Raw genomic sequence first — 23886 nt, 5'->3', positions numbered from 1 at the left:
TGGCAAAAAGGAATCTAGGGTTGTCTTTGTTGTTTTCTATAAGAGAAGAAATGTACTGTGATTTGGCTTTAGATAAGGTATGTTTGTAGTGTTACGCTGCGCTGTGTATGTGTATGTTTTTTTTCTTTCTCTCTCTCTCTCTCTCTGTAAAATTATAGGTTCTGCAATCTGTTCCAGTCCGTGTGTTTGTTCACCCGTCTAGAGTTCATTCCGTATTCCAGTTTGTGTATTTGTTCATCGTCCTGAGTCAGGTCCGTCTTCCAGTCCATGTGTTATCTGTCACCGTTTCGTCTACGTCATCTCAGCGGGAATCATAAAAACATCTGTATGTACGCTGCTAGTAAGCCTTGTTTTGTGCTCTGTGATTTGTGTTGTGTATATTGAATTCTGTGTGTTTTCCTGTTTTTTTCCTGGCTTTGTTACATTCTTACTTCGACTATGAGTTTGTTTTTGCCCCTTTTTGAAATACTGACGTTAGATGTTTTTTTTTTAATTATTCTAAACACTGTATATATATTTCACCAGAGTAGGGTTGGTTGCCGTTTGTTTTGGGAGTGGGTTTTGTGTGTGTTTTTGTGTTTAGATAGGGAGTAAGGTAAGACATTGTCTTTTGTTTCCTTTTGTTTCACATAGGTAAGTTAGAGCTTTTTGTGGGTCAGTTAGGAGGGGTGTTTGTTTGTTGTTTTTGTCGGCATAAGGCCATCCTGATGTTCACTGGTGTTTGGTGCATTGTAAATATCACATCTACAATATATATTCTATTCCTTATCCATTCTGTGTTACCGTTTGTGTCCTTTTGTTTCACCATTTACATCTCTGTTACAGTTACTCCTTTCTCATACATTAATTCCAACACACACCTCATTATGTTATGGCTCAACCCTAGACTGGGTCGTAACAGTAGTTGTTGAGGCTGTGCTGCCGTGCAATTCGGAAACATTATAGTTATGTGTGTCTCCATTTACTTTCATGCAATTCGTAAATTGCAGCCAGTTTTAAGGCACGGGTGCTGTCACTGTACCATGGAGCAAGCCTTTTCTCTCTAAATTGTTTGGTCTTGACTGGTGCAACACTATCTAGGTTTGTACACAGTAAAGTTTGTAGGTTGTTTGTAATGAACTCAAGGTCATTAGGGTGAGTTGGAAAAGAAATGGTGGTAAGGTATGGAAGGTTATTGATAAAATCAATAACTGCTGAGGATGTTATAGTGCGCTTTATAATATAGCGTGGCTGTGGAAAGATATCAAAATTTAATGCAATTTCATATATGATTAGATGGTGATCAGAGATGGTCTCATGTAGCGAAATATTGGATAGATCCATTATCTCAATTTTAACACTAGGTCCAATGTGTGTTTGCATTGATGAGTGAGCCCAGTAACATTTTGAGTGAACCCTAGCGCATCCACAATTGATTCAAATGCAATTTTAAGTGGATCATGATCCTTCTCAAAGTGAATATTGAAATCACCAACAATTAATGCCTTTTCTGAAACGAAGCTTTGCGGGTAAGAGACACAGTCTCAAAGCTGAAAAATGTATTAGTGTTAATCAGAGTGGGTGATATGGACATGCTACTCATCATACTAACAGCAGAGAGATGGTCAAGTGGAACATTAGGAACTTTAATATTACTTACCTGCTCGCTATCCAGTCCACCTACCTGACTGATGTGACTGGGAAGGACCAGTCAGTTCCGGCCAGAACCACCTCAATGTTCTCAGAGAGAACTATTCAGGACTTCCTTCTGGGTCACCTAAAAGTAGTGCTGGAGATCTCTGGTCTGTAATGATTTCTCGCTCCCATAAGAACTTGGGACCTATGAGCTTATTTGATTCAATCAGGTCAGCAACCTTTAGACCCCTAGAAGCATGGTCAGTTTAACCTGTCTCAACATAGAACCATTGCTTTGGATCTGTAGTGTCTTTTATTCTCTGGACGCGATTAGCAACAAGAACGTGAAAGCGCCTGGCCTTGTTCTTGATGTACCCAAGCACCACTTTCGAATCTGTCCAGAAAAACTCCTGATTTATAGTTAGTTCTTCCCTAAGGAGTTTACTTACAGCGGCGGAAACTGTAGCTGCAGTGAGCTCAAGGCGTGGTATGGTAATGACATTAGATGGTGTTACTCTGGCCTTACCCATAACCAGGGCACAATGCACCTGTTCCTCAGCTACAATTCTGATATATGAACATTGCCCATAACTGTTACTTCTGGCATCAGAAAAATGATGCAGCTCAATTTTATGGATTGTGCCAAGGTTTGATGGAATAAAGCATCTAGGTATTTGAAGTTTACTAAGATTCTCCAAGTCATAAAGCCATGTTTCCCAATTTGGTTTTAGTTCAAAGGGGAGAGGATCGTCCCATGCGACACCCCATTGGACATGGACATGAAAGCGGTGGAACATTTTCTCCACATTACAAATAATAGCAATTTGATTTTCACGAAATCTACAAAGTACTCCAATTAGAGCATTAGTTAAATCAGGTCCTGTGAATAGGTGGTCATTTAAAGAAGTGCCCTCAAATTTGGCAGAACAATCAAATACAATTTTTCCAGGCTTCCTGGCATGGTATACCTCGTGGTGTGGAATATACCATGTACTGCCTTTCTTAGTTGTGGCATCTGCTTCCTCTGCATCACCATCCTCAAAGACATTATTCATGAAACTCACGAAATCCTCTTTGTACTTTGGATTTCTTGACAATTTTCCCTTTTAAATGTCTTAATCTAACTGTAGCGAGTTGCTTATTGTTAGGAAGTTGAGGATGCTCTTTGAAGGGCAAAGGCATTTCCAGATGTCCTTCCATGTTGGTTTGAATCCTCCCATTCAAAAGTTGTAGAAAATGAATATCTTCTTGAGAGATTTTCTTCTCTCTGAGGTTTGTGTTTAGGAAATCCTTTTCCAAGGCCTTTATTGCAGAGGCAGGTGTGATAGATGGACATTCCCTTATGGAAGTGCGATGGCGGTACCCTGTCACATCTCTTGAGTTTGTATGCAGTACTGTGGATCCCACTATACTCCAGCCTAAATCTGTTTTACTGCACATGGATCACAATCCCCTCCTGATATCACTTGTTTTGGTTTCAAAGCTCTTGCAAAGTCATAGCCAATTAGGAGGCCAACAGGATAGTCCAACAGATCTGGCATCTCCTCAGGTAAGATGAGAAGGTGGGTCCAGCTCCTTGCAGACAGTAAACCCACACTCTTAGTCCAACTGCTCTTTGGCAATTCACTATCGTACCCCTATCATTCATTGTCGACAACTCCAATTTAACAGGTTTGCTGTTGCCCAATCTGGAAGTTTCTGTAACAATTTTTGATTTTCTTCACAGTCATCTAGAACCTTTAGACCTTGCACATGGGGCATTGCATTTTACAGGAGATGAGAATATCACAGAATTCTCTTAATTTAAGAGATTCTCTTGGACCAATTTTTGGCCAATTATTTAGCTTTCCCCGGAATGCTCTTTGAACTACAAAAGGCTGGGTATATGCTTCCTCATCATTTCTGTAGAAGGTTCCTCCCAACACACTAAGAGCTTCTCAATTTATATATTTCTTCAAATAAAACACAACCTGTGTGCTGGGTCAGTACATCTTGTTTCAATCAAGGCCTTAAAGCAGGTGCTCCATTCAGTGAATTTGAGACGGTCTCCTGTAAACAAAAAGGGTTCTGGTGCTGGAAGTCTAGGGATTCCTTAAACGTTTTAATCAGCGAGGTTTCATTTGACTCTGGTTTCCTCTCAAAGCAATGTAGGAATGAAGCATTTTGGGTTTGGGCATGTAGAGTATAGTTATGCTGCTCAGGAAGTTGACTTGGAGGCAAAGTGATCATCACTTAAGTATGTCCTATTTCAGCATTCAATTTCGACTCATTCCTCAGCATATACACTATACTCTGCTTCAATGAATCCAATTATAGTAACCTTTCTTGCTGAAAGAGCACCTCCTTCTTTTGAGTGAAGATTTCCCTTTCCCTGTTAATTTCTACACGTTTGGATGCGAAACGCACTGCTGCATCTACTCTTTTTACTGATGCATGACTTCCTTGCTGACTACTCTGTCCAGCTTTTGATACGGGTTATCAGTATATTGACCTAGCATCCTATCTTTGGAGCAACTGGAGTAGTGATTCCTTTTACAGTGGCTGCATCAAACTCCTTGGTACCAGCCTCTGCATAACGCCTTTTCAGGAGTGTAATTATTTCAGAGGCAAATTAAGTGCAACTATCCATTTTCCTTCTAATATCTTGAAGTGGGGTGGTCAGGGCATGCAAACTCTCATATTCTTGCTTTAGTGCTGATTCAAATTTCTTTGCTGTTATGATCATTTTACCTAAATCTGCTTTAGAGCAATCGTCCTTAAGCTTAGACCTGATAAACTGAATCTCTGCTTTAAAGTTTAAGTATGTAAATATAAACTTTCTTTCCTTATTTGCTATTTAATCCAGTCTAAACTCAAGCATTTTTTCAGTTGGGCACTTCACTCTTTTTGATCGTCTCATCTCCTTCTCGACTTGAGATGATGGCTCCTGAAGCCCTACCCTCTGTATATGAGGATCTGCATCAATTTCTGCTATGCGTTCTTCAACCTTTTGTCTTTCTGAGTCTTCAATCTCATTTTTTAATTTCTCCTCTAATTGTGTCTTCTCATTTTCTAGAGAAATTATTAATAGCTCTAGTACAAGGATTTCTGATGTACCAAAATCCATTTTTTAAACTGACTTGAAATCACAATATGAAAATGTTTACAATAAAAGTGAGCAATATGACCACCAATAAATCTGATTAAACACAGATTAAATGACTTACAAGGGTATATTACTTGAACTACCAGAAACATTCAAAACAACATAAAAAAAATAATAATAAATATATATTATATTTTCACCTTAATAGATAAAGAATAACCCGGTGTCCCAAAAGTGTTTGAATTTATTACAAACTAAATTGTGCACTGTTATTGCAACACTGCTTCCTTGTGGCTGATGTGGACACTACAACACTATCTTATTACTGTGAGTAAAGCCCCTCCGATGTACTGGATTAGGCAGATTTTAGCATTTGTGATGTGACGTCAGACTGAGCCCAGAATATTCGGCAGATCTTTGACGTGGAATAAGGTATTAGAGTTGTGAAGCGACTGATCCAAAATCATAATAGAATGTTAAGCAAGTGATTCGTTCTACTATAAGCAGGTGAATGTATATGGTTCGGAGGGAGAGCAAACTTAAACTGACTACACCCAATGTAAGTCTTTCCCCATCTACTGTGCATGATGCTGGCAAAAAGATTCAGGAAATCCCGAGTAATCTCAGTGTGTATGGGGCAATATAAGGCCTGTGATCTGACACTGCATGAAAACCTGTCCTTGCTACTACCATAAATTGTCTTGAGAGACAACTTGAAAAAGAAAAAAATATAGAAAATTGCCATCCAACACTTTTATGCACTGCATTAAGAAATTTAACCTGACGCGCTAAAATAAAAAGAGAAAGTCATACATTTGTTCCGTTTAGAAACACTGCTGAGTTTTCAATTATATTATTTAAAAAAAAACAAGTCACTTACTCGCTCAGCGGCCCTTGCTGTTATTTTGTAGAGAAATACAGAGACAGAGAATTATTATCATGTGCTTGATTATGTGTTTTAGATTCAGGTTCTCAAAGGTTCTGCCGGAGAGACATGTTTTCATTATTAATGAATATAGTTTTTTAGGCTGATGACCAGCAGAGGGCAGCCTTATAGTGGATAAGGTGGAATAACGTGGACCTGGACTGAGGGATATTTTAAAACTCAAACTTAAAAGTTTTTTTTTTTTCTAGTTTTACATATTCCGGGGGATGTTTTGGTAAATGTGTGCGAGTGCGCAAAGTTGTCCTTCGAATATGCCACTGCAGGTGACAATACGGAACTGTCAACAGTGCATTTTGATTGGTTTTGATATGAATTAAAAACAAGAGCCACTATAAGAATGTTTCAGGGGTTTATGAAAAGATTGAATTGAAAGAAAAAGAAGACTTTGATTGCAGTGAATTTAAAAGAGCTGAAGAGCGTGAGTGGCAGTCGTCGTGAATAGAAGCAAAGAGTGAATATAAAGTAAGGGCAATGAAAGTTGTGTGAAGTGAACAATGTGTGTAAAAAGATGGGAGTGTAAATGTGTGAGTAGGCAGTGAAAAAGAATAAGAAAGAGGAAGGAAGGCAAGAAGTGCACCCTGGGCCAGGTTGGAAAAGCTTACAGCACCTGGTATTCCCAGGCGGTCTCCCATCCAAGTACTAACCAGGCCCGACCCTGCTTAGCTTCCGAGATCAGACGAGATCGGGCGTTCTCAGGGTGGTATGGCCGTAAGCGAAAGTCACTGCCTGAACTACTCCTTTTAAAGTGCGCGGACCGAGGGCCGTTGTTGATTTGGAGCTTTTGTAACGTTTCAAGAGTTCTGCCGCTCCCCCACTAAGAACACATATCATTGGACACGCGTCTTGCCACAATAAGAGCCCTGAAAGTAGAGGCTTCAGAACAACACAGCAGCAAAGTTGAAGGATTTACATTAGTTAAGGGCCACAAAAAAAGGGAAAAAATAGAAAAATAAAAAAAGAGAACAACTCGATTTGCAAACTACATCATGACATTTTCTTTTTATGATAAAGATATGGTGTCCCGTTATGCTCGACCCCGTTTGGTAGAGCAGATGGACTTTAAACACTGCAGTATGAACACAAATATTCATTTGCTTTGCCTGACTGATAAAAGGAGAAAAGAGGGATTTTCGAAATGTAGGCCCACCAACTATATAGTATTTTCTGAAAACATGTCAAATTGGAATTTGATGCTTGCAACACAGTCAAGTTGGGAGAGGGCAAAACCAACGTAAAGGATTCATATGATATTCAACAGAGTTTTGATAGGCTCTACTATAAGCGGGTGAATGTATATGGTTCGGAGGGAGAGCAAACTTAAACTGACTACACCCAATGTAAGTCTTTCCCCCATCTACTGTGCATGATGCTGGCAAAAAGATTCAGGAAATCCCGAGTAATCTCAGTGTGTATGGGGCAATATAAGGCCTGTGATCTGACACTGCATGAAAACCTGTCCTGCTACTACCATAAATTGTCTTGAGAGACAACTTGAAAAAGAAAAAAATATAGAAAATTGCCATCCAACACTTTTATGCACTGCATTAAGAAATTTAACCTGACGCGCTAAAATAAAAAGAGAAAGTCATACATTTGTTCCGTTTAGAAACACTGCAGAGTTTTCAATTATATTATTTAAAAAAAAAAAAAAGTCACTTACTCGCTCAGCGGCCCTTGCTGTTATTTTGTAAGTGGAGCAAAATTACTTTAATTCGAGTGTCATTTAAGCGTGAGAAATACAGAGACAGAGAATTATTATCATGTGCTTGATTATGTGTTTTAGATTCAGGTTCTCAAAGGTTCTGCCGGAGAGACATGTTTTCATTATTAATGAATATAGTTTTTTAGGCTGATGACCAGCAGAGGGCAGCCTTATAGTGGATAAGGTGGAATAACGTGGACCTGGACTGAGGGATATTTTAAAACTCAAACTTAATTTATTTTTTTTTTTTCTAGTTTTACATATTCCGGGGGATGTTTTGGTAAATGTGTGCGAGTGCGCAAAGTTGTCCTTCGAATATGCCACTGCAGGTGACAATACGGAACTGTCAACAGTGCATTTTGATTGGTTTTGATATGAATTAAAAACAAGAGCCACTATAAGAATGTTTCAGGGGTTTATGAAAAGATTGAATTGAAAGAAAAAGAAGACTTTGATTGCAGTGAATTTAAAAGAGCTGAAGAGCGTGAGTGGCAGTCGTCGTGAATAGAAGCAAAGAGTGAATATAAAGTAAGGGCAATGAAAGTTGTGTGAAGTGAACAATGTGTGTAAAAGAGATGGGAGTGTAAATGTGTGAGTAGGCAGTGAAAAAGAATAAGAAAGAGGAAGGAAGGCAAGAAGTGCACCCTGGGCCAGGTTGGAAAAGCTTACAGCACCTGGTATTCCCAGGCGGTCTCCCATCCAAGTACTAACCAGGCCCGACCCTGCTTAGCTTCCGAGATCAGACGAGATCGGGCGTTCTCAGGGTGGTATGGCCGTAAGCGAAAGTCACTGCCTGAACTACTCCTTTTAAGGTGCGCGGACCGAGGGCCGTTGTTGATTTGGAGCTTTTGTAACGTTTCAAGAGTTCTGCAGTTCCCCCACTAAGAACACATATCATTGGACACGCGTCTTGCCACAATAAGAGCCCTGAAAGTAGAGGCTTCAGAACAACACAGCAGCAAAGTTGAAGGATTTACATTAGTTAAGGGCCACAAAAAAAGAAAAAGGGAAAAAATAGAAAAATAAAAAAAGAGAGAGCGAGAGAGAACAACTCGATTTGCAAACTACATCATGACATTTTCTTTTTATGATAAAGATATGGTGTCCCGTTATGCTCGACCCCGTTTGGTAGAGCAGATGGACTTTAAACACTGCAGTATGAACACAAATATTCATTTGCTTTGCCTGACTGATAAAAGGAGAAAAGAGGGATTTTCGAAATGTAGGCCCACCAACTATATAGTATTTTCTGAAAACATGTCAAATTGGAATTTGATGCTTGCAACACAGTCAAGTTGGGAGAGGGCAAAACCAACGTAAAGGATTCATATGATATTCAACAGAGTTTTGATAGGCTCTACTATAAGCGGGTGAATGTATATGGTTCGGAGGGAGAGCAAACTTAAATTGACTACACCCAATGTAAGTCTTTCCCCCATCTACTGTGCATGATGCTGGCAAAAAGATTCAGGAAATCCCGAGTAATCTCAGTGTGTATGGGGCAATATAAGGCCTGTGATCTGACACTGCATGAAAACCTGTCCTGCTACTACCATAAATTGTCTTGAGAGACAACTTGAAAAAGAAAAAAATATAGAAAATTGCCATCCAACACTTTTATGCACTGCATTAAGAAATTTAACCTGACGCGCTAAAATAAAAAGAGAAAGTCATACATTTGTTCCGTTTAGAAACACTGCAGAGTTGTCAATTATATTATTAAAAAAAAAAAAAAACAAGTCACTTACTCGCTCAGCGGCCCTTGCTGTTATTTTGTAAGTGGAGCAAAATTACTTTAATTCGAGTGTCATTTAAGCGTGAGAAATACAGAGACAGAGAATTATTATCATGTGCTTGATTATGTGTTTTAGATTCAGGTTCTCAAAGGTTCTGCCGGAGAGACATGTTTTCATTATTAATGAATATAGTTTTTTAGGCTGATGACCAGCAGAGGGCAGCCTTATAGTGGATAAGGTGGAATAACGTGGACCTGGACTGAGGGATATTTTAAAACTCAAACTTAATTTATTTATTTTTTTTCTAGTTTTACATATTCCGGGGGATGTTTTGGTAAATGTGTGCGAGTGCGCAAAGTTGTCCTTCGAATATGCCACTGCAGGTGACAATACGGAACTGTCAACAGTGCATTTTGATTGGTGACAGTTTTGATATGAATTAAAAACAAGAGCCACTATAAGAATGTTTCAGGGGTTTATGAAAAGGTTGAATTGAAAGAAAAAGAAGACTGATTGCAGTGAATTTAAAAGAGCTGAAGAGCGTGAGTGGCAGTCGTCGTGAATAGAAGCAAAGAGTGAATATAAAGTAAGGGCAATGAAAGTTGTGTGAAGTGAACAATGTGTGTAAAAGAGATGGGAGTGTAAATGTGTGAGTAGGCAGTGAAAAAGAATAAGAAAGAGGAAGGAAGGCAAGAAGTGCACCCTGGGCCAGGTTGGAAAAGCTTACAGCACCTGGTATTCCCAGGCGGTCTCCCATCCAAGTACTAACCAGGCCCGACCCTGCTTAGCTTCCGAGATCAGACGAGATCGGGCGTTCTCAGGGTGGTATGGCCGTAAGCGAAAGTCACTGCCTGAACTACTCCTTTTAAAGTGCGCGGACCGAGGGCCGTTGTTGATTTGGAGCTTTTGTAACGTTTCAAGAGTTCTGCAGTTCCCCCACTAAGAACACATATCATTGGACACGCGTCTTGCCACAATAAGAGCCCTGAAAGAAGAGGCTTCAGAACAACACAGCAGCAAAGTTGAAGGATTTACATTAGTTAAGGGCTACAAAAAAAGAAAAAGGGAAAAAATAGAAAAATAAAAAAAGAGAGAGCGAGAGAGAACAACTCGATTTGCAAACTACATCATGACATTTTCTTTTTATGATAAAGATATGGTGTCCCGTTATGCTCGACCCCGTTTGGTAGAGCAGATGGACTTTAAACACTGCAGTATGAACACAAATATTCATTTGCTTTGCCTGACTGATAAAAGGAGAAAAGAGGGATTTTCGAAATGTAGGCCCACCAACTATATAGTATTTTCTGAAAACATGTCAAATTGGAATTTGATGCTTGCAACACAGTCAAGTTGGGAGAGGGCAAAACCAACGTAAAGGATTCATATGATATTCAACAGAGTTTTGATAGGCTCTACTATAAGCGGGTGAATGTATATGGTTCGGAGGGAGAGCAAACTTAAACTGACTACACCCAATGTAAGTCTTTCCCCCATCTACTGTGCATGATGCTGGCAAAAAGATTCAGGAAATCCCGAGTAATCTCAGTGTGTATGGGGCAATATAAGGCCTGTGATCTGACACTGCATGAAAACCTGTCCTGCTACTACCATAAATTGTCTTGAGAGACAACTTGAAAAAGAAAAAAATATAGAAAATTGCCATCCAACACTTTTATGCACTGCATTAAGAAATTTAACCTGACGCGCTAAAATAAAAAGAGAAAGTCATACATTTGTTCCGTTTAGAAACACTGCAGAGTTTTCAATTATATTATTTAAAAAAAAAAAAAAGTCACTTACTCGCTCAGCGGCCCTTGCTGTTATTTTGTAAGTGGAGCAAAATTACTTTAATTCGAGTGTCATTTAAGCGTGAGAAATACAGAGACAGAGAATTATTATCATGTGCTTGATTATGTGTTTTAGATTCAGGTTCTCAAAGGTTCTGCCGGAGAGACATGTTTTCATTATTAATGAATATAGTTTTTTAGGCTGATGACCAGCAGAGGGCAGCCTTATAGTGGATAAGGTGGAATAACGTGGACCTGGACTGAGGGATATTTTAAAACTCAAACTTAATTTATTTTTTTTTTTTCTAGTTTTACATATTCCGGGGGATGTTTTGGTAAATGTGTGCGAGTGCGCAAAGTTGTCCTTCGAATATGCCACTGCAGGTGACAATACGGAACTGTCAACAGTGCATTTTGATTGGTTTTGATATGAATTAAAAACAAGAGCCACTATAAGAATGTTTCAGGGGTTTATGAAAAGATTGAATTGAAAGAAAAAGAAGACTTTGATTGCAGTGAATTTAAAAGAGCTGAAGAGCGTGAGTGGCAGTCGTCGTGAATAGAAGCAAAGAGTGAATATAAAGTAAGGGCAATGAAAGTTGTGTGAAGTGAACAATGTGTGTAAAAGAGATGGGAGTGTAAATGTGTGAGTAGGCAGTGAAAAAGAATAAGAAAGAGGAAGGAAGGCAAGAAGTGCACCCTGGGCCAGGTTGGAAAAGCTTACAGCACCTGGTATTCCCAGGCGGTCTCCCATCCAAGTACTAACCAGGCCCGACCCTGCTTAGCTTCCGAGATCAGACGAGATCGGGCGTTCTCAGGGTGGTATGGCCGTAAGCGAAAGTCACTGCCTGAACTACTCCTTTTAAGGTGCGCGGACCGAGGGCCGTTGTTGATTTGGAGCTTTTGTAACGTTTCAAGAGTTCTGCAGTTCCCCCACTAAGAACACATATCATTGGACACGCGTCTTGCCACAATAAGAGCCCTGAAAGTAGAGGCTTCAGAACAACACAGCAGCAAAGTTGAAGGATTTACATTAGTTAAGGGCCACAAAAAAAGAAAAAGGGAAAAAATAGAAAAATAAAAAAAGAGAGAGCGAGAGAGAACAACTCGATTTGCAAACTACATCATGACATTTTCTTTTTATGATAAAGATATGGTGTCCCGTTATGCTCGACCCCGTTTGGTAGAGCAGATGGACTTTAAACACTGCAGTATGAACACAAATATTCATTTGCTTTGCCTGACTGATAAAAGGAGAAAAGAGGGATTTTCGAAATGTAGGCCCACCAACTATATAGTATTTTCTGAAAACATGTCAAATTGGAATTTGATGCTTGCAACACAGTCAAGTTGGGAGAGGGCAAAACCAACGTAAAGGATTCATATGATATTCAACAGAGTTTTGATAGGCTCTACTATAAGCGGGTGAATGTATATGGTTCGGAGGGAGAGCAAACTTAAATTGACTACACCCAATGTAAGTCTTTCCCCCATCTACTGTGCATGATGCTGGCAAAAAGATTCAGGAAATCCCGAGTAATCTCAGTGTGTATGGGGCAATATAAGGCCTGTGATCTGACACTGCATGAAAACCTGTCCTGCTACTACCATAAATTGTCTTGAGAGACAACTTGAAAAAGAAAAAAATATAGAAAATTGCCATCCAACACTTTTATGCACTGCATTAAGAAATTTAACCTGACGCGCTAAAATAAAAAGAGAAAGTCATACATTTGTTCCGTTTAGAAACACTGCAGAGTTGTCAATTATATTATTAAAAAAAAAAAAAAACAAGTCACTTACTCGCTCAGCGGCCCTTGCTGTTATTTTGTAAGTGGAGCAAAATTACTTTAATTCGAGTGTCATTTAAGCGTGAGAAATACAGAGACAGAGAATTATTATCATGTGCTTGATTATGTGTTTTAGATTCAGGTTCTCAAAGGTTCTGCCGGAGAGACATGTTTTCATTATTAATGAATATAGTTTTTTAGGCTGATGACCAGCAGAGGGCAGCCTTATAGTGGATAAGGTGGAATAACGTGGACCTGGACTGAGGGATATTTTAAAACTCAAACTTAATTTATTTATTTTTTTTCTAGTTTTACATATTCCGGGGGATGTTTTGGTAAATGTGTGCGAGTGCGCAAAGTTGTCCTTCGAATATGCCACTGCAGGTGACAATACGGAACTGTCAACAGTGCATTTTGATTGGTGACAGTTTTGATATGAATTAAAAACAAGAGCCACTATAAGAATGTTTCAGGGGTTTATGAAAAGGTTGAATTGAAAGAAAAAGAAGACTGATTGCAGTGAATTTAAAAGAGCTGAAGAGCGTGAGTGGCAGTCGTCGTGAATAGAAGCAAAGAGTGAATATAAAGTAAGGGCAATGAAAGTTGTGTGAAGTGAACAATGTGTGTAAAAGAGATGGGAGTGTAAATGTGTGAGTAGGCAGTGAAAAAGAATAAGAAAGAGGAAGGAAGGCAAGAAGTGCACCCTGGGCCAGGTTGGAAAAGCTTACAGCACCTGGTATTCCCAGGCGGTCTCCCATCCAAGTACTAACCAGGCCCGACCCTGCTTAGCTTCCGAGATCAGACGAGATCGGGCGTTCTCAGGGTGGTATGGCCGTAAGCGAAAGTCACTGCCTGAACTACTCCTTTTAAAGTGCGCGGACCGAGGGCCGTTGTTGATTTGGAGCTTTTGTAACGTTTCAAGAGTTCTGCAGTTCCCCCACTAAGAACACATATCATTGGACACGCGTCTTGCCACAATAAGAGCCCTGAAAGAAGAGGCTTCAGAACAACACAGCAGCAAAGTTGAAGGATTTACATTAGTTAAGGGCTACAAAAAAAGAAAAAGGGAAAAAATAGAAAAATAAAAAAAGAGAGAGCGAGAGAGAACAACTCGATTTGCAAACTACATCATGACATTTTCTTTTTATGATAAAGATATGGTGTCCCGTTATGCTCGACCCCGTTTGGTAGAGCAGATGGACTTTAAACACTGCAGTATGAACACAAATATTCATTTGCTTTGCCTGACTGATAAAAGGAGAAAAGAGGGATTTTCGAAATGTAGGCCCACCAACTATATAGTATTTTCTGAAAACATGTCAAATTGGAATTTGATGCTTGCAACACAGTCAAGTTGGGAGAGGGCAAAACCAACGTAAAGGATTCATATGATATTCAACAGAGTTTTGATAGGCTCTACTATAAGCGGGTGAATGTATATGGTTCGGAGGGAGAGCAAACTTAAACTGACTACACCCAATGTAAGTCTTTCCCCCATCTACTGTGCATGATGCTGGCAAAAAGATTCAGGAAATCCCGAGTAATCTCAGTGTGTATGGGGCAATATAAGGCCTGTGATCTGACACTGCATGAAAACCTGTCCTGCTACTACCATAAATTGTCTTGAGAGACAACTTGAAAAAGAAAAAAATATAGAAAATTGCCATCCAACACTTTTATGCACTGCATTAAGAAATTTAACCTGACGCGCTAAAATAAAAAGAGAAAGTCATACATTTGTTCCGTTTAGAAACACTGCAGAGTTTTCAATTATATTATTAAAAAAAAAAAAAACAAGTCACTTACTCGCTCAGCGGCCCTTGCTGTTATTTTGTAAGTGGAGCAAAATTACTTTAATTCGAGTGTCATTTAAGCGTGAGAAATACAGAGACAGAGAATTATTATCATGTCCTTGATTATGTGTTTTAGATTCAGGTTCTCAAAGGTTCTGCCGGAGAGACATGTTTTCATTATTAATGAATATAGTTTTTTAGGCTGATGACCAGCAGAGGGCAGCCTTATAGTGGATAAGGTGGAATAACGTGGACCTGGACTGAGGGATATTTTAAAACTCAAACTTAATTTTTTTTTTTTTTTTCTAGTTTTACATATTCCGGGGGATGTTTTGGTAAATGTGTGCGAGTGCGCAAAGTTGTCCTTCGAATATGCCACTGCAGGTGACAATACGGAACTGTCAACAGTGCATTTTGATTGGTTTTGATATGAATTAAAAACAAGAGCCACTATAAGAATGTTTCAGGGGTTTATGAAAAGATTGAATTGAAAGAAAAAGAAGACTGATTGCAGTGAATTTGAAAGAGCTGAAGAGCGTGAGTGGCAGTCGTCGTGAATAGAAGCAAAGAGTGAATATAAAGTAAGGGCAATGAAAGTTGTGTGAAGTGAACAATGTGTGTAAAAGAGATGGGAGTGTAAATGTGTGAGTAGGCAGTGAAAAAGAATAAGAATAAGGAAGGAAGGCAAGAAGTGCACCCTGGGCCAGGTTGGAAAAGCTTACAGCACCTGGTATTCCCAGGCGGTCTACCATCCAAGTACTAACCAGGCCCGACCCTGCTTAGCTTCCGAGATCAGACGAGATCGGGCGTTCTCAGGGTGGTATGGCCGTAAGCGAAAGTCACTGCCTGAACTACTCCTTTTAAAGTGCGCGGACCGAGGGCCGTTGTTGATTTGGAGCTTTTGTAACGTTTCAAGAGTTCTGCAGTTCCCCCACTAAGAACACATATCATTGGACACGCGTCTTGCCACAATAAGAGCCCTGAAAGAAGAGGCTTCAGAACAACACAGCAGCAAAGTTGAAGGATTTACATTAGTTAAGGGCCACAAAAAAAGAAAAAGGGAAAAAATAGAAAAATAAAAAAAGAGAGAGCGAGAGAGAAAAACTCGATTTGCAAACTACATCATGACATTTTCTTTTTATGATAAAGATATGGTGTCCCGTTATGCTCGACCCCGTTTGGTAGAGCAGATGGACTTTAAACACTGCAGTATGAACACAAATATTCATTTGCTTTGCCTGACTGATAAAAGCAGAAAAGAGGGATTTTCGAAATGTAGGCCCACCAACTATATAGTATTTTCTGAAAACATGTCAAATTGGAATTTGATGCTTGCAACACAGTCAAGTTGGGAGAGGGCAAAACCAACGTAAAGGATTCATATGATATTCAACAGAGTTTTGATAGGCTCTACTATAAGCGGGTGAATGTATATGGTTCGGAGGGAGAGCAAACTTAAACTGACTACACCCAATGTAAGTCTTTCCCCCATCTACTGTGCATGATGCTGGCAAAAAGATTCAGGAAATCCCGAGTAATCTCAGTGTGTATGGGGCAATATAAGGCCTGTGATCTGACACTGCATGAAAACCTGTCCTGCTACTACCATAAATTGTCTTGAGAGACAACTTGAAAAAGAAAAAAATATAGAAAATTGCCATCCAACACTTTTATGCACTGCATTAAGAAATTTAACCTGACGCGCTAAAATAAAAAGAGAAAGTCATACATTTGTTCCGTTTAGAAACACTGCAGAGTTTTCAATTATATTATTAAAAAAAAAAAAAACAAGTCACTTACTCATTCAGCGGCCCTTGCTGTTATTTTGTAAGTGGAGCAAAATTACTTTAATTCGAGTGTCATTTAAGCGTGAGAAATACAGAGACAGAGAATTATTATCATGTGCTTGATTATGTGTTTTAGATTCAGGTTCTCAAAGGTTCTGCCGGAGAGACATGTTTTCATTATTAATGAATATAGTTTTTTAGGCTGATGACCAGCAGAGGGCAGCCTTATAGTGGATAAGGTGGAATAACGTGGACCTGGACTGAGGGATATTTTAAAACTCAAACTTAAAAAGTTTTTTTTTTTTTTTTTCTAGTTTTACATATTCCGGGGGATGTTTTGGTAAATGTGTGCGAGTGCGCAAAGTTGTCCTTCGAATATGCCACTGCAGGTGACAATACGGAACTGTCAACAGTGCATTTTGATTGGTTTTGATATGAATTAAAAACAAGAGCCACTATAAGAATGTTTCAGGGGTTTATGAAAAGATTGAATTGAAAGAAAAAGAAGACTTTGATTGCAGTGAATTTAAAAGAGCTGAAGAGCGTGAGTGGCAGTCGTCGTGAATAGAAGCAAAGAGTGAATATAAAGTAAGGGCAATGAAAGTTGTGTGAAGTGAACAATGTGTGTAAAAGAGATGGGAGTGTAAATGTGTGAGTAGGCAGTGAAAAAGAATAAGAAAGAGGAAGGAAGGCAAGAAGTGCACCCTGGGCCAGGTTGGAAAAGCTTACAGCACCTGGTATTCCCAGGCGGTCTCCCATCCAAGTACTAACCAGGCCCGACCCTGCTTAGCTTCCGAGATCAGACGAGATCGGGCGTTCTCAGGGTGGTATGGCCGTAAGCGAAAGTCACTGCCTGAACTACTCCTTTTAAAGTGCGCGGACCGAGGGCCGTTGTTGATTTGGAGCTTTTGTAACGTTTCAAGAGTTCTGCAGTTCCCCCACTAAGAACACATATCATTGGACACGCGTCTTGCCACAATAAGAGCCCTGAAAGTAGAGGCTTCAGAACAACACAGCAGCAAAGTTGAAGGATTTACATTAGTTAAGGGCCACAAAAAAAGAAAAAGGGAAAAAATAGAAAAATAAAAAAAGAGAGAGCGAGAGAGAACAACTCGATTTGCAAACTACATCATGACATTTTCTTTTTATGATAAAGATATGGTGTCCCGTTATGCTCGACCCCGTTTGGTAGAGCAGATGGACTTTAAACACTGCAGTATGAACACAAATATTCATTTGCTTTGCCTGACTGATAAAAGGAGAAAAGAGGGATTTTCGAAATGTAGGCCCACCAACTATATAGTATTTTCTGAAAACATGTCAAATTGGAATTTGATGCTTGCAACACAGTCAAGTTGGGAGAGGGCAAAACCAACGTAAAGGATTCATTTGATATTCAACAGAGTTTTGATAGGCTCTACTATAAGCGGGTGAATGTATATGGTTCGGAGGGAGAGCAAACTTAAACTGACTACACCCAATGTAAGTCTTTCCCCCATCTACTGTGCATGATGCTGGCAAAAAGATTAAGGAAATCCCGAGTAATCTCAGTGTGTATGGGGCAATATAAGGCCTGTGATCTGACACTGCATGAAAACCTGTCCTGCTACTACCATAAATTGTCTTGAGAGACAACTTGAAAAAGAAAAAAATATAGAAAATTGCCATCCAACACTTTTATGCACTGCATTAAGAAATTTAACCTGACGCGCTAAAATAAAAAGAGAAAGTCATACATTTGTTCCGTTTAGAAACACTGCAGAGTTTTCAATTATATTATTAAAAAAAAAAAAAAACAAGTCACTTACTCGCTCAGCGGCCCTTGCTGTTATTTTGTAAGTGGAGCAAAATTACTTTAATTCGAGTGTCATTTAAGCGTGAGAAATACAGAGACAGAGAATTATTATCATGTGCTTGATTATGTGTTTTAGATTCAGGTTCTCAAAGGTTCTGCCGGAGAGACATGTTTTCATTATTAATGAATATAGTTTTTTAGGCTGATGACCAGCAGAGGGCAGCCTTATAGTGGATAAGGTGGAATAACGTGGACCTGGACTGAGGGATATTTTAAAACTCAAACTTAAAAAGTTTTTTTTTTTTTTTTCTAGTTTTACATATTCCGGGGGATGTTTTGGTAAATGTGTGCGAGTGCGCAAAGTTGTCCTTCGAATATGCCACTGCAGGTGACAATACGGAACTGTCAACAGTGCATTTTGATTGGTTTTGATATGAATTAAAAACAAGAGCCACTATAAGAATGTTTCAGGGGTTTATGAAAAGATTGAATTGAAAGAAAAAGAAGACTTTGATTGCAGTGAATTTAAAAGAGCTGAAGAGCGTGAGTGGCAGTCGTCGTGAATAGAAGCAAAGAGTGAATATAAAGTAAGGGCAATGAAAGTTGTGTGAAGTGAACAATGTGTGTAAAAGAGATGGGAGTGTAAATGTGTGAGTAGGCAGTGAAAAAGAATAAGAAAGAGGAAGGAAGGCAAGAAGTGCACCCTGGGCCAGGTTGGAAAAGCTTACAGCACCTGGTATTCCCAGGCGGTCTCCCATCCAAGTACTAACCAGGCCCGACCCTGCTTAGCTTCCGAGATCAGACGAGATCGGGCGTTCTCAGGGTGGTATGGCCGTAAGCGAAAGTCACTGCCTGAACTACTCCTTTTAAAGTGCGCGGACCGAGGGCCGTTGTTGATTTGGAGCTTTTGTAACGTTTCAAGAGTTCTGCAGTTCCCCCACTAAGAACACATATCATTGGACACGCGTCTTGCCACAATAAGAGCCCTGAAAGTAGAGGCTTCAGAACAACACAGCAGCAAAGTTGAAGGATTTACATTAGTTAAGGGCCACAAAAAAAGAAAAAGGGAAAAAATAGAAAAATAAAAAAAGAGAGAGCGAGAGAGAACAACTCGATTTGCAAACTACATCATGACATTTTCTTTTTATGATAAAGATATGGTGTCCCGTTATGCTCGACCCCGTTTGGTAGAGCAGATGGACTTTAAACACTGCAGTATGAACACAAATATTCATTTGCTTTGCCTGACTGATAAAAGCAGAAAAGAGGGATTTTCGAAATGTAGGCCCACCAACTATATAGTATTTTCTGAAAACATGTCAAATTGGAATTTGATGCTTGCAACACAGTCAAGTTGGGAGAGGGCAAAACCAACGTAAAGGATTCATTTGATATTGAACAGAGTTTTGATAGGCTCTACTATAAGCGGGTGAATGTATATGGTTCGGAGGGAGAGCAAACTTAAACTGACTACACCCAATGTAAGTCTTTCCCCCATCTACTGTGCATGATGCTGGCAAAAAGATTAAGGAAATCCCGAGTAATCTCAGTGTGTATGGGGCAATATAAGGCCTGTGATCTGACACTGCATGAAAACCTGTCCTGCTACTACCATAAATTGTCTTGAGAGACAACTTGAAAAAGAAAAAAATATAGAAAATTGCCATCCAACACTTTTATGCACTGCATTAAGAAATTTAACCTGACGCGCTAAAATAAAAAGAGAAAGTCATACATTTGTTCCGTTTAGAAACACTGCAGAGTTTTCAATTATATTATTAAAAAAAAAAAAAAACAAGTCACTTACTCGCTCAGCGGCCCTTGCTGTTATTTTGTAAGTGGAGCAAAATTACTTTAATTCGAGTGTCATTTAAGCGTGAGAAATACAGAGACAGAGAATTATTATCATGTGCTTGATTATGTGTTTTAGATTCAGGTTCTCAAAGGTTCTGCCGGAGAGACATGTTTTCATTATTAATGAATATAGTTTTTTAGGCTGATGACCAGCAGAGGGCAGCCTTATAGTGGATAAGGTGGAATAACGTGGACCTGGACTGAGGGATATTTTAAAACTCAAACTTAAAAAGTTTTTTTTTTTTTTTTTCTAGTTTTACATATTCCGGGGGATGTTTTGGTAAATGTGTGCGAGTGCGCAAAGTTGTCCTTCGAATATGCCACTGCAGGTGACAATACGGAACTGTCAACAGTGCATTTTGATTGGTTTTGATATGAATTAAAAACAAGAGCCACTATAAGAATGTTTCAGGGGTTTATGAAAAGATTGAATTGAAAGAAAAAGAAGACTGATTGCAGTGAATTTGAAAGAGCTGAAGAGCGTGAGTGGCAGTCGTCGTGAATAGAAGCAAAGAGTGAATATAAAGTAAGGGCAATGAAAGTTGTGTGAAGTGAACAATGTGTGTAAAAGAGATGGGAGTGTAAATGTGTGAGTAGGCAGTGAAAAAGAATAAGAATAAGGAAGGAAGGCAAGAAGTGCACCCTGGGCCAGGTTGGAAAAGCTTACAGCACCTGGTATTCCCAGGCGGTCTACCATCCAAGTACTAACCAGGCCCGACCCTGCTTAGCTTCCGAGATCAGACGAGATCGGGCGTTCTCAGGGTGGTATGGCCGTAAGCGAAAGTCACTGCCTGAACTACTCCTTTTAAAGTGCGCGGACCGAGGGCCGTTGTTGATTTGGAGCTTTTGTAACGTTTCAAGAGTTCTGCAGTTCCCCCACTAAGAACACATATCATTGGACACGCGTCTTGCCACAATAAGAGCCCTGAAAGAAGAGGCTTCAGAACAACACAGCAGCAAAGTTGAAGGATTTACATTAGTTAAGGGCCACAAAAAAAGAAAAAGGGAAAAAATAGAAAAATAAAAAAAGAGAGAGCGAGAGAGAAAAACTCGATTTGCAAACTACATCATGACATTTTCTTTTTATGATAAAGATATGGTGTCCCGTTATGCTCGACCCCGTTTGGTAGAGCAGATGGACTTTAAACACTGCAGTATGAACACAAATATTCATTTGCTTTGCCTGACTGATAAAAGCAGAAAAGAGGGATTTTCGAAATGTAGGCCCACCAACTATATAGTATTTTCTGAAAACATGTCAAATTGGAATTTGATGCTTGCAACACAGTCAAGTTGGGAGAGGGCAAAACCAACGCAAAGGATTCATATGATATTCAACAGAGTTTTGATAGGCTCTACTATAAGCGGGTGAATGTATATGGTTCGGAGGGAGAGCAAACTTAAACTGACTACACCCAATGTAAGTCTTTCCCCCATCTACTGTGCATGATGCTGGCAAAAAGATTCAGGAAATCCCGAGTAATCTCAGTGTGTATGGGGCAATATAAGGCCTGTGATCTGACACTGCATGAAAACCTGTCCTGCTACTACCATAAATTGTCTTGAGAGACAACTTGAAAAAGAAAAAAATATAGAAAATTGCCATCCAACACTTTTATGCACTGCATTAAGAAATTTAACCTGATGCGCTAAAATAAAAAGAGAAAGTCATACATTTGTTCCGTTTAGAAACACTGCAGAGTTTTCAACTATATTATTAAAAAAAAAAAAAACAAGTCACTTACTCGCTCAGCGGCCCTTGCTGTTATTTTGTAAGTGGAGCAAAATTACTTTAATTCGAGTGTCATTTAAGCGTGAGAAATACAGAGACAGAGAATTATTATCATGTGCTTGATTATGTGTTTTAGATTCAGGTTCTCAAAGGTTCTGCCGGAGAGACATGTTTTCATTATTAATGAATATAGTTTTTTAGGCTGATGACCAGCAGAGGGCAGCCTTATAGTGGATAAGGTGGAATAACGTGGACCTGGACTGAGGGATATTTTAAAACTCAAACTTAAAAAGTTTTTTTTTTTTTTTCTAGTTTTACATATTCCGGGGGATGTTTTGGTAAATGTGTGCGAGTGCGCAAAGTTGTCCTTCGAATATGCCACTGCAGGTGACAATACGGAACTGTCAACAGTGCATTTTGATTGGTTTTGATATGAATTAAAAACAAGAGCCACTATAAGAATGTTTCAGGGGTTTATGAAAAGATTGAATTGAAAGAAAAAGAAGACTTTGATTGCAGTGAATTTAAAAGAGCTGAAGAGCGTGAGTGGCAGTCGTCGTGAATAGAAGCAAAGAGTGAATATAAAGTAAGGGCAATGAAAGTTGTGTGAAGTGAACAATGTGTGTAAAAGAGATGGGAGTGTAAATGTGTGAGTAGGCAGTGAAAAAGAATAAGAAAGAGGAAGGAAGGCAAGAAGTGCACCCTGGGCCAGGTTGGAAAAGCTTACAGCACCTGGTATTCCCAGGCGGTCTCCCATCCAAGTACTAACCAGGCCCGACCCTGCTTAGCTTCCGAGATCAGACGAGATCGGGCGTTCTCAGGGTGGTATGGCCGTAAGCGAAAGTCACTGCCTGAACTACTCCTTTTAAAGTGCGCGGACCGAGGGCCGTTGTTGATTTGGAGCTTTTGTAACGTTTCAAGAGTTCTGCAGTTCCCCCACTAAGAACACATATCATTGGACACGCGTCTTGCCACAATAAGAGCCCTGAAAGTAGAGGCTTCAGAACAACACAGCAGCAAAGTTGAAGGATTTACATTAGTTAAGGGCCACAAAAAAAGAAAAAGGGAAAAAATAGAAAAATAAAAAAAGAGAGAGCGAGAGAGAACAACTCGATTTGCAAACTACATCATGACATTTTCTTTTTATGATAAAGATATGGTGTCCCGTTATGCTCGACCCCGTTTGGTAGAGCAGATGGACTTTAAACACTGCAGTATGAACACAAATATTCATTTGCTTTGCCTGACTGATAAAAGCAGAAAAGAGGGATTTTCGAAATGTAGGCCCACCAACTATATAGTATTTTCTGAAAACATGTCAAATTGGAATTTGATGCTTGCAACACAGTCAAGTTGGGAGAGGGCAAAACCAACGTAAAGGATTCATTTGATATTCAACAGAGTTTTGATAGGCTCTACTATAAGCGGGTGAATGTATATGGTTCGGAGGGAGAGCAAACTTAAACTGACTACACCCAATGTAAGTCTTTCCCCCATCTACTGTGCATGATGCTGGCAAAAAGATTAAGGAAATCCCGAGTAATCTCAGTGTGTATGGGGCAATATAAGGCCTGTGATCTGACACTGCATGAAAACCTGTCCTGCTACTACCATAAATTGTCTTGAGAGACAACTTGAAAAAGAAAAAAATATAGAAAATTGCCATCCAACACTTTTATGCACTGCATTAAGAAATTTAACCTGACGCGCTAAAATAAAAAGAGAAAGTCATACATTTGTTCCGTTTAGAAACACTGCAGAGTTTTCAATTATATTATTAAAAAAAAAAAAAACAAGTCACTTACTCGCTCAGCGGCCCTTGCTGTTATTTTGTAAGTGGAGCAAAATTACTTTAATTCGAGTGTCATTTAAGCGTGAGAAATACAGAGACAGAGAATTATTATCATGTGCTTGATTATGTGTTTTAGATTCAGGTTCTCAAAGGTTCTGCCGGAGAGACATGTTTTCATTATTAATGAATATAGTTTTTTAGGCTGATGACCAGCAGAGGGCAGCCTTATAGTGGATAAGGTGGAATAACGTGGACCTGGACTGAGGGATATTTTAAAACTCAAACTTAAAAAGTTTTTTTTTTTTTTTTCTAGTTTTACATATTCCGGGGGATGTTTTGGTAAATGTGTGCGAGTGCGCAAAGTTGTCCTTCGAATATGCCACTGCAGGTGACAATACGGAACTGTCAACAGTGCATTTTGATTGGTTTTGATATGAATTAAAAACAAGAGCCACTATAAGAATGTTTCA

The 23886-nt window shown here is 39.3% G+C and overlaps 10 non-coding genes across 10 annotated transcripts; all 10 read right to left on the bottom strand.

The window, feature by feature from the left end:
- Nucleotides 1–6240: 6240 nt before the first annotated feature.
- On the bottom strand, nucleotides 6241–6359 carry LOC136692972 (5S ribosomal RNA). The gene has a single exon (XR_010802011.1). It is a non-coding gene; the product is annotated as a 5S ribosomal RNA (ribosomal RNA).
- Nucleotides 6360–8009: 1650 nt separating this feature from the next.
- LOC136692971 (5S ribosomal RNA) lies at nucleotides 8010–8128 on the bottom strand. Its single transcript, XR_010802010.1, has one exon. It is a non-coding gene; the product is annotated as a 5S ribosomal RNA (ribosomal RNA).
- Nucleotides 8129–9803: 1675 nt separating this feature from the next.
- LOC136692970 (5S ribosomal RNA) lies at nucleotides 9804–9922 on the bottom strand. Its single transcript, XR_010802009.1, has one exon. It is a non-coding gene; the product is annotated as a 5S ribosomal RNA (ribosomal RNA).
- Nucleotides 9923–11590: 1668 nt separating this feature from the next.
- LOC136692969 (5S ribosomal RNA) lies at nucleotides 11591–11709 on the bottom strand. Its single transcript, XR_010802008.1, has one exon. It is a non-coding gene; the product is annotated as a 5S ribosomal RNA (ribosomal RNA).
- Nucleotides 11710–13384: 1675 nt separating this feature from the next.
- LOC136693047 (5S ribosomal RNA) lies at nucleotides 13385–13503 on the bottom strand. The gene has a single exon (XR_010802078.1). It is a non-coding gene; the product is annotated as a 5S ribosomal RNA (ribosomal RNA).
- Nucleotides 13504–15171: 1668 nt separating this feature from the next.
- LOC136692975 (5S ribosomal RNA) lies at nucleotides 15172–15290 on the bottom strand. The gene has a single exon (XR_010802014.1). It is a non-coding gene; the product is annotated as a 5S ribosomal RNA (ribosomal RNA).
- A 1675-nt stretch (nucleotides 15291–16965) lies between these two features.
- LOC136693045 (5S ribosomal RNA) lies at nucleotides 16966–17084 on the bottom strand. The gene has a single exon (XR_010802077.1). It is a non-coding gene; the product is annotated as a 5S ribosomal RNA (ribosomal RNA).
- Nucleotides 17085–18759: 1675 nt separating this feature from the next.
- LOC136693044 (5S ribosomal RNA) lies at nucleotides 18760–18878 on the bottom strand. Its single transcript, XR_010802076.1, has one exon. It is a non-coding gene; the product is annotated as a 5S ribosomal RNA (ribosomal RNA).
- Nucleotides 18879–20552: 1674 nt separating this feature from the next.
- Nucleotides 20553–20671, bottom strand: LOC136692973 (5S ribosomal RNA). The gene has a single exon (XR_010802012.1). It is a non-coding gene; the product is annotated as a 5S ribosomal RNA (ribosomal RNA).
- A 1673-nt stretch (nucleotides 20672–22344) lies between these two features.
- LOC136693043 (5S ribosomal RNA) lies at nucleotides 22345–22463 on the bottom strand. The gene has a single exon (XR_010802075.1). It is a non-coding gene; the product is annotated as a 5S ribosomal RNA (ribosomal RNA).
- Between the last annotated feature and the right edge of the window lie 1423 nt (nucleotides 22464–23886).

The sequence above is a fragment of the Hoplias malabaricus genome, chromosome 3 (genome assembly GCF_029633855.1).
Source record: "Hoplias malabaricus isolate fHopMal1 chromosome 3, fHopMal1.hap1, whole genome shotgun sequence".
Taxonomy (NCBI): Eukaryota; Metazoa; Chordata; class Actinopteri; order Characiformes; family Erythrinidae; genus Hoplias; species Hoplias malabaricus.
This window is presented reverse-complemented; position numbering and strand designations above follow the sequence as displayed.